Source organism: Mirounga leonina, unplaced genomic scaffold (assembly GCF_011800145.1).
Source record: "Mirounga leonina isolate KUSES-001 unplaced genomic scaffold, KU_Mleo_1.0 Mir_200, whole genome shotgun sequence".
In the NCBI taxonomy this organism is placed as follows: Eukaryota; Metazoa; Chordata; class Mammalia; order Carnivora; family Phocidae; genus Mirounga; species Mirounga leonina.
Window position 1 is genome coordinate 28,473,366 of NW_023270503.1, and position 13,558 is coordinate 28,486,923.

At 46.5% G+C, this 13,558-nt stretch overlaps 1 protein-coding gene across 1 annotated transcript in view; it reads right to left on the reverse strand.

The window, feature by feature from the left end:
• Nucleotides 1–13,558, reverse strand: part of MPP2 (membrane palmitoylated protein 2) — an 82,206-nt gene that overhangs the window by 23,243 nt on the left and 45,405 nt on the right. The window lies entirely within an intron of this gene.

The window sequence follows — 13,558 nt, forward strand, 5'->3', positions numbered from 1 at the left end:
CTCGCCGGCGGTCCCGAGGATGCCGGGCGGCGGGAAAGGCGCGGGGCGCACGGGGGGCGGGGCGGGGGGGGCGAGCGCGGGGAGGAAGGCCGGGCGCCGAGGGGCGGGGACTCAGCGCCCCCTCCCCCAGGCGGGGGGCTCGGGGGGCCGCGAGGCAGCCGCGCGCACTAGGGGCGGGGCTCGGCGCCTCCTCCCCGCCCCCGCCGCGCCCCTCCCGCCGCAGCCGGGCTCCCGGGCCGCTTCCCCGCGGGGCTTCCTACCTGGGCGCGCCGGGATCTCCGCTCCGCCGCCGGGAGCCGCGCGGGTGCCCGGAGCCTCGGCCGCTGCTGGCTCCGCCTCCCCGGCCCCTCCCTGCCGCGGCCGCGCGGGGCGGGGGTGGCGGAGCCGGAGCGGGCGGGGCGCGGGAGGAGGCGGGGGAAGGGGGCGCGGGAGGAGGCGGGGAGCCTGGGCGTCCGGCCCCGCCAGTCCTCTGCGGACCCGGGCTCCGCTCTCGGGCCTCCTATGCCGCCGCCCCGGCGCCCACCCACCGAGCCCCGGGCAGCCCCCGCCTGTGTCCTTCTGGGCGGCACACGGCCAGCCTCCCCTTCTGCCCCCCGCCGCCCGCACGTCCCCCACCCCCCGCGAGTTGAGGGCTGGACGCTTGCCTCACGTATTATTCAAAATCGCAAACATTTATGGAGTGCTCTCCAAGTACCAGGCACTGTGCGGGGGGCCGGGGCTTCAAAGACCACCGAGACAGGCAACCTGGATCTGAGGAACTCCCGTGCCGGACGGGGCACCGGTCAGACGCGAGGGCAAGTGGCTGTAACAATGCAGCGTGCTGGGGAAGATTTATCGGTGCACTGCGCCCTGGGGGCGCGGAGAAGGGAGGGGGGAGAAGTCGAGCTGGGAAGATGCGAGGCTCAGTTCGGCCCGGGTGTAGGGGGTGGGGCTGCGGAGCGGGAGTGAGGGGCGGGGAGGGGCGAAGGCAGCTTGTATGCAGGGGCTTCTCCTGGGCAACGGGCTCTGTGAAATGGCCGTGAAGATCACTGAGTTTTATTGTGCTGTCTTTATGCCCAGGTACTCCTCAGATCACTTTGCATCACATTAGCCCCGGAGATAGACACCATTATTATCTGGGCGCCGTAATTGAGGAAACTAAGGTTCAGCGGTGGAAGATGTGTATGGAAGAGAGGGCAGAAGAAGCTGCTGGGTGAGTGAGCAGGTGGCTGTGGGTATTAGAGAGTGAGGAGTAAGCGAGTGAGTTCCCTCCCCTGTCTCCCAGCAGCAGGGAACGCGCAGCAGCACTTGTCGCGAGTGGTGGACCCTGAGACTGCGTCTGGGAGTAAGTCTAGCATATTAAGAAGTGGAAATGAGTTCCCAGGACCCCAAAGCCTGCAGTACACGGGGGAGGCTGTCAATGGCAGAGTGTGTCACGGTGACATTTCCCCTCCTTCATCAAAAAGCACACCAGAGGGGCGCCTGGGTGGCTCAGATGGTTAAGCGTCTGCCTTCAGCTCAGGTCATGATCCCAGGGTCCTGGGATCGAGTCCCACATCGGGCTCCCGGCTCGGCGGGGAGCCTGCTTCTCTCTCTGACCCTCTCCCCTCTCATGCTGTTTCTCTCTCGCTCGCTCTCTAAAAAATAAATAAAATCTTTTTAAAAAAAAAGCACACCAGTGCTTCTCAAAACGTAATGTGCCTGGGAATTATTTGGAAGTTGCATGGGGCTGGTTTCTGCATTTCTAACAAGCTCCGGGGTGATGTGATGCTCCTTGTCTCGGGGACTCACTTTGAGTACAGAAAAGACTGCATGAGACATATTTTCACCTGGGAACTTAGTGTTGGAGAGATACCAAGAGCCATCTGATAAAAGGTCAAATGATTTTTGATGAGCTCACCAACAAATGATGCTGAAACAACTGGGTATTCATGTGAGGTGGGTGGGAGGAGGGGGGACTGCAATCCCTACCCACAGCACATACAAAGTTCAAATTAAGAGGGACCATAGTCCAAAACATAAACTTAATTGATAAATCTTCTAGAAGAAAACATAGGAGAATATCTTCTTAGTCTTTTGGTAGGCAAAGATTTCTTAGAAAGGACATCAAAAGCAGAGACCCTGGGGCGCCTGGGTGGTTCAGTCGTTGGGCGTCTGCCTTCAGCTCAGGTCATGGTCCCTGGGTCCTGGGATCGAGCCCCGCATCGGGCTCCCTGCTCTGCGGGAAGCCTGCTTCTCCCTCTCCCACTCCTCCTGCTTGTGTTCCCTCTCTCGCTGTGTCTCTCTCTGTCAAATAAATAAATAAAATCTTAAAAAAAAAAAAGCAGAGACCCTAAAAAAACTGATAAATAGACCTCATCTAAATTTAAAACTTTTATCAAAAAACCCTATCAAGAAAATAGGCAAGCCACAGACTGAGAGGAAATATTCATAGCAGATATATCTGGCAAAGGACCTGTATCTGGAATAAAGAACTCCTGCTACTCATTAATAAAATACAAACAACACAGCCAAAAAAAACCCGGCAAAAGATGTGAACGCACACTTCACAAAAGAATATAAATAGCTAATAAGCATAAGAAAAAGTGCTCATCCCATATCGTTAGTCATCAGGAAATATAAATTACAGCCCCCGGCAGGTATCACTGTGCATGCACTAGAGGGTGAGAGCAAAGAGTACTCCTAACACCTAAGGTGCCAAGGATGGGGAACAACTGGAACTCTCCAACTGCTACGTGCATATAACATGGTACCACCACTTTGGAAAACTGTTTGGCAGCTCCTTTGAAAAAGTAAACATACATCTACTGTGTGATCCCACAATTCCATCCCTTGGTATTCATCCAAGAGAAATAAAACCATCTAGCCACAACAGCTGTATAAGAATATCCAATGCAGGGGCACCTGGGTGGCTCAGATGGTTGAGCATCTGCCTTCGGCTCAGGTCATGATCTCAGGGTCCTGGGATCGAGTCCCGCATCAGGCTCCTGCTTCTCCCTCTGCCTCTCTCTCTCTCTGTCTCTCATGAATAAATAAATAAAATTAAAAAAAAAAGAATATCCAATGCATCTTTATTCATAATAATAAAAAATGCAGGGGCACCTGGGTGGCTCAGTTGTTAAGTGTCTGCCTTCGGCTCAGGTCATGATCCCGGGGTCCTGGGATCGAGCCCCGCATCGGGCTCCCTGCTCCGCGGGAAGCCTGCTTCTCTCTCTCCCACTCCCCCTGCTTGTGTTCTCTCTCTCGCTGTCTCTCTCTGTCAAATAAATAAAGTCTTTAAAAATAAAAATAAATAAAAATAAAAAATGGAGAACAATCCAGTTGATCCTTCAACAAGTGAGCGGATGAACTGTGGTATATCCATATGGTGGTATATTTGCTCATCATTAAAAAGAAACTACTATCGGGCGCCTGGGTGGCTCAGATGGTTGAGCGTCTGCCTTCGGCTCAGGTCATGATCCCGGAGTCCTGGGATCAAGTCCCGCATCGGGCTCCCGGCTCAGCGGGGAGCCTGCTTCTCCCTCTGACCCTATCCCCTCTCATGCTGTTTCTCTAAAAAAAAAAAAAAAAGAAAGAAACTACTATCCAAAGATTATCCCCACCATGCAACAACATAGGTGAATGTCCAAATATCTTATGCTGAATGAAAGAAGGCAGACAGAAAAGCACATACTGTATCCTTCCTGGGGTGTTGTGATCTTGATGTTGTCACTGCACAGGAGGACTTGACTGGTCCAGAAACCCAGAGTATTATTATTATTATGACGCATATTGCCTAAATTACCCCAGAAGAGGGAGAACTATGAACAGACCCATTTCAATAGAGTAGAGTTGTTGGGGGCCCCATGCTCAGTCAGGAAAGCATGTGACTCTCTATCTCAGGGTCATGAGGTCAAGCCCCATGCTGGACATGGAGCCTAGTTAAAATTTAAAAAAAAAAATGGAGTAGAGTTGTCAAAAAATTGCTCCCTCAAAAAGCACTGGAGAGGGGCACCTGGGTGGCTCAGATGGTTAAACGTCTGCCTTCAGCTCAGGTCATGATCCCAGGGTCCTGGGATCGAGCCCCGCATCGGGCTCCTTGCTCTGCAGGAAGCCTGCTTCTCCCTCTCCCACTCCCCCTGCTTGTGTTCCCTCTCGCACTGTGTCTCTGTCAAATAAATAAGATCTTTAAAAAAAAAAAAAAAAAGCACTGGAGAGCTCTGCAGGAGAATGCAACCAAACACTTAAACAGGTACCCATACCTCTTCTAAAACATAGAGACAGAAGGAAATCTTCAAGAATTTTTTTATGAAGTAAACATAGCATTGAATTAAAACCTGTTGAAGAAAGCAAAAAACAAAGAAACCCAACCCCACAAACCTATCTCACTTATGAAAAAATCCTGAAAACTGTATGAGCGGACAATTTCACCAGAACACCAAAAAATAGTATACCATGATTAAGTAGAGTATATTCTAAAAAGGGCTCAGTATTTGGAAATTAAATGGTTTACTATTTGGAAATCTATTACTGTAACTCCATATAAAGTAATCTGTGAATAGAAGAAAAGGTGAAAAATTAATATTCACTCTATAGATGCACCCATACATAATTTTTTAAAAATATCTTTCAAAAATGAAGGTGAACAAAAGGTTAAACGTAGAGTTACCGCATGATCCAGCAATTCCACTCCTAGATATGTACCCCGAGAGAGGAAAATGAAAGCACAAAAACCTGTACAAGAAGGTTCAAGCAGCATTATTTGTGATAGCCAAAAAGTGGAAAAAACCCAATGTCTATCAACTGATAAATGGATATATAAAATGGGGCATCCCCATACAATGGAATAAAAAGAAATGAAATAATAAAAAGAAATGAAGTCCTGATATGTGCCACAATATGGAAGAACCTCAAAACATGATGCTAAATGGAAGAAGTCATTCATAAAAGACCACACATTGTATGATTCCATGAATATGAAGAATCCAGACTAAGCAAATTTACAGAGCCAGAAAGAGGTATGGTTGCCTAGGCTGGGGGAATGGAGGTGAGGAGTGAATGCTAATCGGTACCAGCTTTCTCTTTAAGATGATGAAAATGCTCTAAAATTAGATTATGGTGCTGGTTTTACAACCGTCTGTTGAATATACTAATCTCTGTGAATCTACTAAAAATGTTACTATTCAATCTCTGTATATACTAAAAACCATTGAGTTGTACACTTTAAATGCAGAGATTTTATGGTATGTAAATTATATCTCAATAAAGTTGTTTTTATAAAAAGCAAATGGACTAAAGCCTCCACTTATAAGGAATCATCAGACTGGATTTAAAAAGCAAGACTTAACTGTATGCTAGCTAGAAGAAACTCACTTTGAACATAAAAATACAGATACGATAAAAGAAAATGAAGGAATAAAGATGTACCTTGGAAATACTAATTAAGAAAGCTGAAGTGACTACATTAATGTCAGGCAAAGTAGACCTCAAAACGAGGAATTTTACCAGGGATAAGGGAGGATATTTTATAATGAGAAGGAATCAGTTGGCCAAGAAGCCATATCAACCCTAACTGCATGAACATAATAGTCCAACCTCAAGGTGCCTGCCATCACCACAAGAGTTATTTAACATTGCTCTGGTGCAGCGGCCAATGTGAGTGGATGAGACAAAGACAAAACAGGCATAGGGTGCCTGGGTGGCTCAGTCCATTAAGCGTCTACTTTCAGCTCAAGTCATGATCTCAGGGTCCTGGGATCGAGCCCCATGTCGGGCTCTCTGCTCAGCGGGGAGTCTGCTTCTCCCTCTCCCACTCCCTCTCTGCTCTCTCTCTCAAATAAATAAATTAAATCTTAAAAAAAAAAAATAGCAGGCATAGATACTAGAGAGAAGGAGGCAGCGCAGGTGGTATACCTAGAAATTCAAAATAATTGACCAAAAATAGAAATAGAAGGGGCACCTGGGTGGCTCAGTCAGTTAAGTGTCTGCCTTCAGCTCAGGTCATGATCTCAGGGTCCTGGGATCAAGTCCCACATCGGGCACCCTGCTCAGTGGAGAGCCTGCTTCTCCCTCTGCCTCTGCCGCTCCCCCTACTTGTGCTCTCTCTGTCTCTCTCTCAAATAAATAAATAAAATCTTTAAAAATAAATAAATAAAAATAGAAATAGAAGTACTGAGGAGATTAAGAGAGCAGAATATGCAATTCATATTACAAATTCAATAACTTTCCTATGAACAGAGATAGATAATTATAGTGTATAATGGAAGAAAAAATTACAAACTAAGAGAGTAACCAAAAGATTGAATACTTATTGATATGTGGGGGAAAGGACCTTAAAAACACTAGTAAAACATATATACAACAAACAGTAACTCAAAAGATACAGAAAAGAATAGCTTAATGTCGTAAATATGTCATTTCGCTCTAAAATCCTCTCCAAACCCGATGCAATCCCAACTAAAGTATAAAAAGGATCTTCAGATGAAACTTTTAAAATGCTACCAAAATTCAGGGCACCTGGGCGGCTCAGTTGGTGAAGGGTCTACCTTCAGCTCAGGTCATGATCCCGGGGTCTTGGGATCAAGCCTCACATCGGGATCCCTGTGGGGAACCTGCTGCTCCCCCTGCTTGTGCTCTCTCTCTGTCTGTGTCAAATAAATACATAAAATCTTTTAAAAAATTAAAATAAAATGCTACCAAAATTCAACTGGAAAAATAAACATTCTAGAAATTCTAGAAAAGAAGAGTTATAGGACCAGGTAGGGTGGTGTGCAAGGTGCTAGCCCCATCTGATATGAAACATTGCTGACATGAAAACAACTTTTTAAAGTTTAATACTGAAAAAACCATCAACAGCTAGACAAATAGAACAGACTAGAAAGTGCAGAAATAATCCTCATGTATATGGTAATTTAACTCTTTAGAAAGATGACATTATAAATAAGTGTGGGGGGAGGAATTACTAAAAAAAAATAGTGTGGGGACAACTAGCTACTCCTTATGCAAAAAGAAAAAAAAGAAAGCTGGATCCCCACCTCACTCCTCACACCAAACTACTTCTCCAGTAGATTTATTTTTGTAATCTTGGAGTGAGGGAAGGCCATTCTAAGCTAAAATCCAAACCCAAATCTATAAAGAAAAAGATACGTGTGACTAAGTGAAATGTAAACACTTTTATGGACAAAAATATTATTTGTAACGTGGTAGGATATGGCATGCAGTATGATCAATATTTAAATTCTTTAATTTACAAACATTCACACAAATCAAAAAGATGGAAAAAAAGAAAAATGGCTAAAAAAATACTTTGCTACAAAAGAAAAAGATACAGTCAATAAACGTACAAAAAGATGCCCAACTTGACTCATAATCAAAGGATTCTAAACCAAAATAAAAAGTGGTGCCCCTTTTCACCTACTAAGACACAAAAATGTGTAAGTTTGTTGACATCTAATGTGGTCAAGGATGTAGGGAAATCAACAAGTTTATATTGGAAGGAGGGTTAATTGGTGCAAACTTTCTGGAAGAGCTTTTAGCATATTATTTACCAAAACGTTTATATGTACCTGTCCTTTAGCCCAGGGGTTATTTGGGCAAGCAGGTTGGAAGGAAAAGTAGGCAGAAAGAGAAAGAGAGGGAGGTTTGGGTGGATGAGAATCTGGATTAGAGAGCTGGGGAGACGGCTGCACCCCAGGACAGAGAAGGTGACTCAGGGCAGAGTTGGCCAAGATGGCTGGGGGCCCAGGCGGGGGTGGCATCACCGGGCCAGGGCTTGGTCAGGATCCAGTGGAAGAGGGAGAAGCAGACTCTCCGCTGAGCAGGGAGCCTGACACGGGGCTCGATTCCAGGACCCTGGGATCATGACCTGAGCCGAAGGCAGACGCTTGACCGAATAAGCCACCCAGGTGCTTGGGATCTGTCTTTACAGGCAAAGGAGGGGAGAGGAAGGAACTCTGAAAAGGACAGAATGCCAATGATCTTCAAAGAGATGACACAAAGAACCCTTGAGGCTACAGGTCTGCCTCCTTTGGTCTGGCACTCAGCCCAGACACGGAAGGGAACAGGGAATAATTCCAAGAGGAGAAATGGGCTCCCTCCCAAACAGGCATCAAGAGGGTGAGTCAGAAGGCTCTAAAGAAAGGACGATCTCAGCCCATCTACCTCTCAAGGAGAACAAGGGAAAGTACTTGTAACTACCTTTTTTTTTCCTGATAACTTGTCCTGTTTATTGTTTTTGTTACTCCGTCTCAAAAACACAGTTTAGATTTGTGAAACAGGATGTGCACGCAGGAAAGTTCACGAACAAGACAACTTCACAAATCAGTGAAAAGTGAACACTCATGGAGCCACCACCTGGGGAGAGGAGGGGACTACACTGTGAGCCCCAGAAGGGCAACCCCCCCACCCCCACTCCCCCCCAGATGACAAATTCAACCACTGCCCTGACATCCATAGTAATTACTTCTGCTTTCTGGTTTTACCATCTAAGTGTATGTATCCCAATACAGTGCCATTCTTTCGGTCTGTTTGTAAACTTTTCTAAATGGAATCATACAATGTGTCTTTTGTAAGCCTGGCTTCCTTCACTCAGCATAATCTTCTTTTACTACTTGATGAAAAGACCACCCTTCCCCCACTACTCTACTGTGCCACCTGTCACCCATCAAGTGTCCATACCATACCTCCTTTCGACCTAGGCAAGAGGGGCCCATGCCCTGGGCTGCCGGCTCCAGCACCACCCCGCCCATTAGAAACACACTCACACACACACACACACACACACACACAATGTATCAAAGAACATACCGCATGTTTCAACACATTCGGAAACTTCTTTGCAATTATTTCTTTCATGACTGCTGGGTCACATTCTCTGTCTTCTTTCTCCATGAGTCTCCAATAAACTGTGTTCTAGACATTCTCACTTTATTCCCCATTTCTCTTACCTCCTCCCCTCTGTTTATCATCCTTTCATTTCTCTGTGCTTCCTTCCGGATGGTTTCTTCCGGTGACCATTTCAACTGTGTCTAATCTAAACCTTGTGCATTGGATTCTTCATTTTCATTATCACATTTTTTTTTCAGTCCTGGAATTTTATGTCATTCTTCTTCAAACCTGCTATGTCATTTTGTATATTTTCCACTCGTCTGCCCAACATTTCAAGCTTGACTTGTACCTCCTTGAACAGAGTAAGAATAGTTGTGTTAAGGCTGCTCCTATTTTTTTTTAAGATTTTATTTATTTATTTATTTATTTATTTGAGAGAGAGAGAGAGCACATGAGAGGGGGGAGGGTCAGAGGGAGAAGCAGACTCCTTGCTGAGCAGGAAGCCTGATGCGGGACTTGATCCTGGGACTCCAGGATCCTGACCTGAGCCAAAGGCAGTCACTTAACCAACTGAGCCACCCAGGCGCCCCAAGGCTGCACCTGCTATTTTCAGCATCTGTACTCAGCTGCCTCTGCACGGTCTCGCTGATGGATCTTGTCTCCTCACACAGCTGGTTGTCTTCGATGGTATATTGGATTGTATTTGCAAAAACAATTTTTACAGTAACTGGAGACTCAGGCGGATGCTATTTTCCTCCAGAAAGGATTTTTCATTGGTATCTTTATCTGGGGGTAGGGGTAGGGAGGGTCTTGCCAGATCAGGACCGTTTTAAATTCAAGTTTAAAGCTTGAAGCTTCCGGAGGCACCTAAATGGCAGGAGGCTGAGTGAAAGTCCATGGTTGGCCTCATTTATTTGCAGTTGAACCTTCTCCCAAAGTGCAGCCCTTTGGGATTCTAGCCTAATGTGATAAAAATACATATACCAGGCGCACCTGGGTGGCTCAGTTAAGCGTCTGCCTTCGGCTCAGGTCATGATCCCGGGGTCCTGGGATCGAGCCCCGCATCGGGCTCCCTGCTCAGAGGGGAGTCTGCTTCTCCCTCTGACCCTCCCACCCCTCGTGCTCCATCTCTCTCTCTCTCTCACTCTCTGAAATAAATAAATAAAATCTTTTAAAAAAATACATATACCAGATTCCCGACTCTTGGAGGGCCACAGACTCCTAGCTCATCCCCTCTGCTGCTGCTTCTGAATCAGTAAATACTCTCAAGGACAAAAGCGCCTTGCACACTCAGTTCATCTTTCTGGGTTTCTACATGTAGACCTTGGCCTGGTAACCCCTCACACTCATGTTCGCTCTCCACTGCTTGCTTTAAAAAAAAAAAAAAGAAAGAAAGAAAAAGAAAAAAAAAACTTATATTGTGAAATAATTTTAGATTTACAGAAAAGTTGCAAAGATAGTACAGAATAGTACCTGAATAGTTCAGATAGTACCTGAATATCCTTCACTGTTTCCCCCTAATGTTAACATCTTACATAACCTGATACATTTGTCAGAACAACGCAATTAACATTGGTACATTACTATTAGCTAAACTCCAGACTTTATTAGGATTTCACTAGTTTATCCACTAATATCCTTTCTCTATTTTGGGGATAGATTCTGCAATCCAGGGGACCCCACTACTACATTTAGCTTTCAAAGTTTTTGCGAAGATTTTAAAATACATGTCTGTTTCATCCAGCTTCTGACGGAGGATGGTCCGAATCACCCCGCGTTCTGGGCTGCCCTCTCCCTTCATCTCACCGTCATTCCTAGAAGTAAAAAGTCCGTCACTGAGTCAACATAAAAATCTCAAAAGGAGTTTTCAGATTTGTTTCAGTGGAGGAGGTTGAAAGATTGAGTTCGCAACTGGCTGGCGCCGGGGCTAGAGAATGGGATGTGGGTGAGAAAACAAACCCTCTGGTGGTTTAGGCTATGACACAGCAACAAACAAACTGTAAGATCTCAGTGGCTAAACACTTGGAAGTCTGTCTGTGGCTCACACCAAGTCTGCTGCAGACTGGGGAACTGTCGGGGCAGCTTTCTCCCAAGCGGTGATTCAGGGATGCAGGCTTTGGCTCCAGCCTGTGGCTCATCCGTCTTTGTGGGGGACACTTCATCCCCACTCCTGGTGTTTCCTTCCAAGAAGGGAGAGGCCCACTGGCATAATACCCTTGGTCTTTCTCTATGCCCCTGCTTACTTGCTTGATGAATTTGGAAGGAGAAACGAGGCACGTCTCACCCAGCCCTCTGTTCTTCTCTCTCTCCTGGGAGCTGGCTCGCCTGCAGAGTGTGCGTTCTGGACTGCTTCTGCAGCTGGAGTGTGACAGGGACGGCCCCAGCCCCATTGGGGGGGGGGGCTGCAGTCTTCTAGCAAGGCCTGTGACTACAGAAAGTCTGCCTAATTCTGCCCACTCTGCTCCATCCAAAGCCCTGTGAGCACACCTGTATAAACACAACTTACACCATGTATACTTTTTTTTTTTTTTCCATCGATTCAGTCATCATCTAAAGCAGTGGCTCTCAACCCAGAGTAGGTTTGCCTCCCGGGGGGACATTTGACAATTCTTAGAGACATTTTTGATCGTCACAACTGGGGAGGCGGGGTGTTGGGCAGGGAGGAGACTACCGGCATCTAGTGAGTAGAGGCCAGAGATGCGGCTAAGCATCCTATAATGCACAGGACAGCCCCTCATAACATAGAATTATCTAGGCCAAAATGTCAGTAGTGCTGATGTTGAGAAGCTCTGATCTAAGAGGAACAAATTGCCATCTTAGATCAGCGGAAGTGACTTAGTCCGAGCGAGTCCAATGCGGAGGGGAACCAGATTGGGGTGGCTGCCTGGCTGGGCTCTTGTCTGGCCAGATGTTGTCTGCCCTGCTAACAGGCCTTACTAAACCCTACCCCACAGCTGGGATTTCAGTCTCGATGCAGGTTTTCTCAGATGACTCCAAGGAAACTTGACAGTTCTCCCCGGTCTCCTTCCTCCCTGAAGTGGTTCTAAGTCCTGGAGGTTGTTAATTACCAGCAGGACCTAGGAAAGCAGGGGGTAGCCTTTACCATTACCTGCCCGTGCCAGCATCCACTGGGCTCTCCACTTCCTCTGGGATGCAGTGTGGCTGTTCCTTCCTGCCTGGGTCTGCCGCCCATCCCACCGCCCCAGCCACAGCACCTCCAGGCTCACAGATGTCATGAGGATGTGATGAGGCTGCCACAGGGTCACAGGGCCAGGAGCCCATCCTATGATGGCAGAGCACCTTCCCATACTCTAGGGAGGAAGCAGGATACAAGTATGCTCTCCTCTCAGATCCCCAAACCCATCGTGGGGGGCGGTGGGGGGCTATCCATTGCTCCTCATATACCCCATGGGGTAGGACTAGCTGCAGTGCCCACACCAATGTTCCACGCAAGGCCCTTCTCCCCAACTCATGCACCACTTTTGAGCCTGATGATCTGTTTTTAATGCAGTCCTCAAGCCTAGCTCCTGGCTAGGTGTGGGGCTGGGAGGGTAGAGGGAAGGACTTCACAATACGCATGAAGGGAACAGGAATGATGCATATTGGACCCAACACCGTCTTCATAAAAATACAATTTTTGGTAACACTTCCTTTACTCTCCGTAAATGACAACCATAAATAATATGCCTTCTCGTACACTTAATTTTTAAAAATCACAATACCATACCTGAACTGTAATAGAGGGAAAAAAATAAAAGGAAAACAATTTGTAACCACGTAACACATATTTCAAAATGTCAGTGCTCAGGGCCCATGACGCTGGAAAACAATGAAGTGTCAGATACTGGCCCCTGCTTAAAATAAATCACTTAGGATTTAAGAAAAGTAAGAAGATCAGGGCGCCTGGGTGGCTCAGTTGGTTGAGCGACTGCCTTCGGCTCAGGTCATGATCCCTGGGATCGAGTCCCGCGTCAGGCTCCCTGCTCGGCGGGGGGTCTGCTTCTCCCTCTGACCCTCTTCCCGCTCGTGCTCTCTGTCTCTCATTCTCTCTCTCTCAAATAAATAAATAAAATCTTTAAAAAAAAAGAAAAGAAAAGAAAAGTAAGAAGATCAGAGTTTATTCTGTATAAGGAAAAAAACAGGAAAGAAAGAGATAATAATCAAAGGCTAGAATAAATATTATTTTAATCTGTGTTTTTAAAACTGCAAAAATGGATTACCTTTTGATATTTTTAAAAAGATTTTATTTATTAAAAAAAGATTTCCTTTATTTATTTGGGAGAGAGAGACAGAAATAGGGAGAGACGGCACAAGCGGGAGGAGGGGGACAAGCAGGCTCCCCGCTGAGCAGGGAGTGGGACCCTGGGATCATGACCTGAGCCGAAGGCAGATGCTTAACCAACTGAGCCACCCAGGCGCCCCAACTTTTGTTGTCTGTACTTGTGATGGAGTTCAGTCCCGGGGCCACTGCCATTCAATGCCCATTGTGAAATTGAGACACGTCTCCCCACATTGCCAGAATCACACACACACACACACACACTCACACAATGCACACACACAATCTCCCCTCCCAGAACAACTGGGTTAATGCTTCAAATATTAACCCAACAAGTGAGAAAAATTCCGGCCGTACATGGGGAAGCATATATGCCAAATGTTAACCCTGGTTTTCCAAGGGAGAGGGGAATTACAGGAAACACTCCCATTTTTTAAATTTATTTTTTAACATTCCTGAATTGTGTAAAAGTTTGCTTTCGACCAGTATGAACTT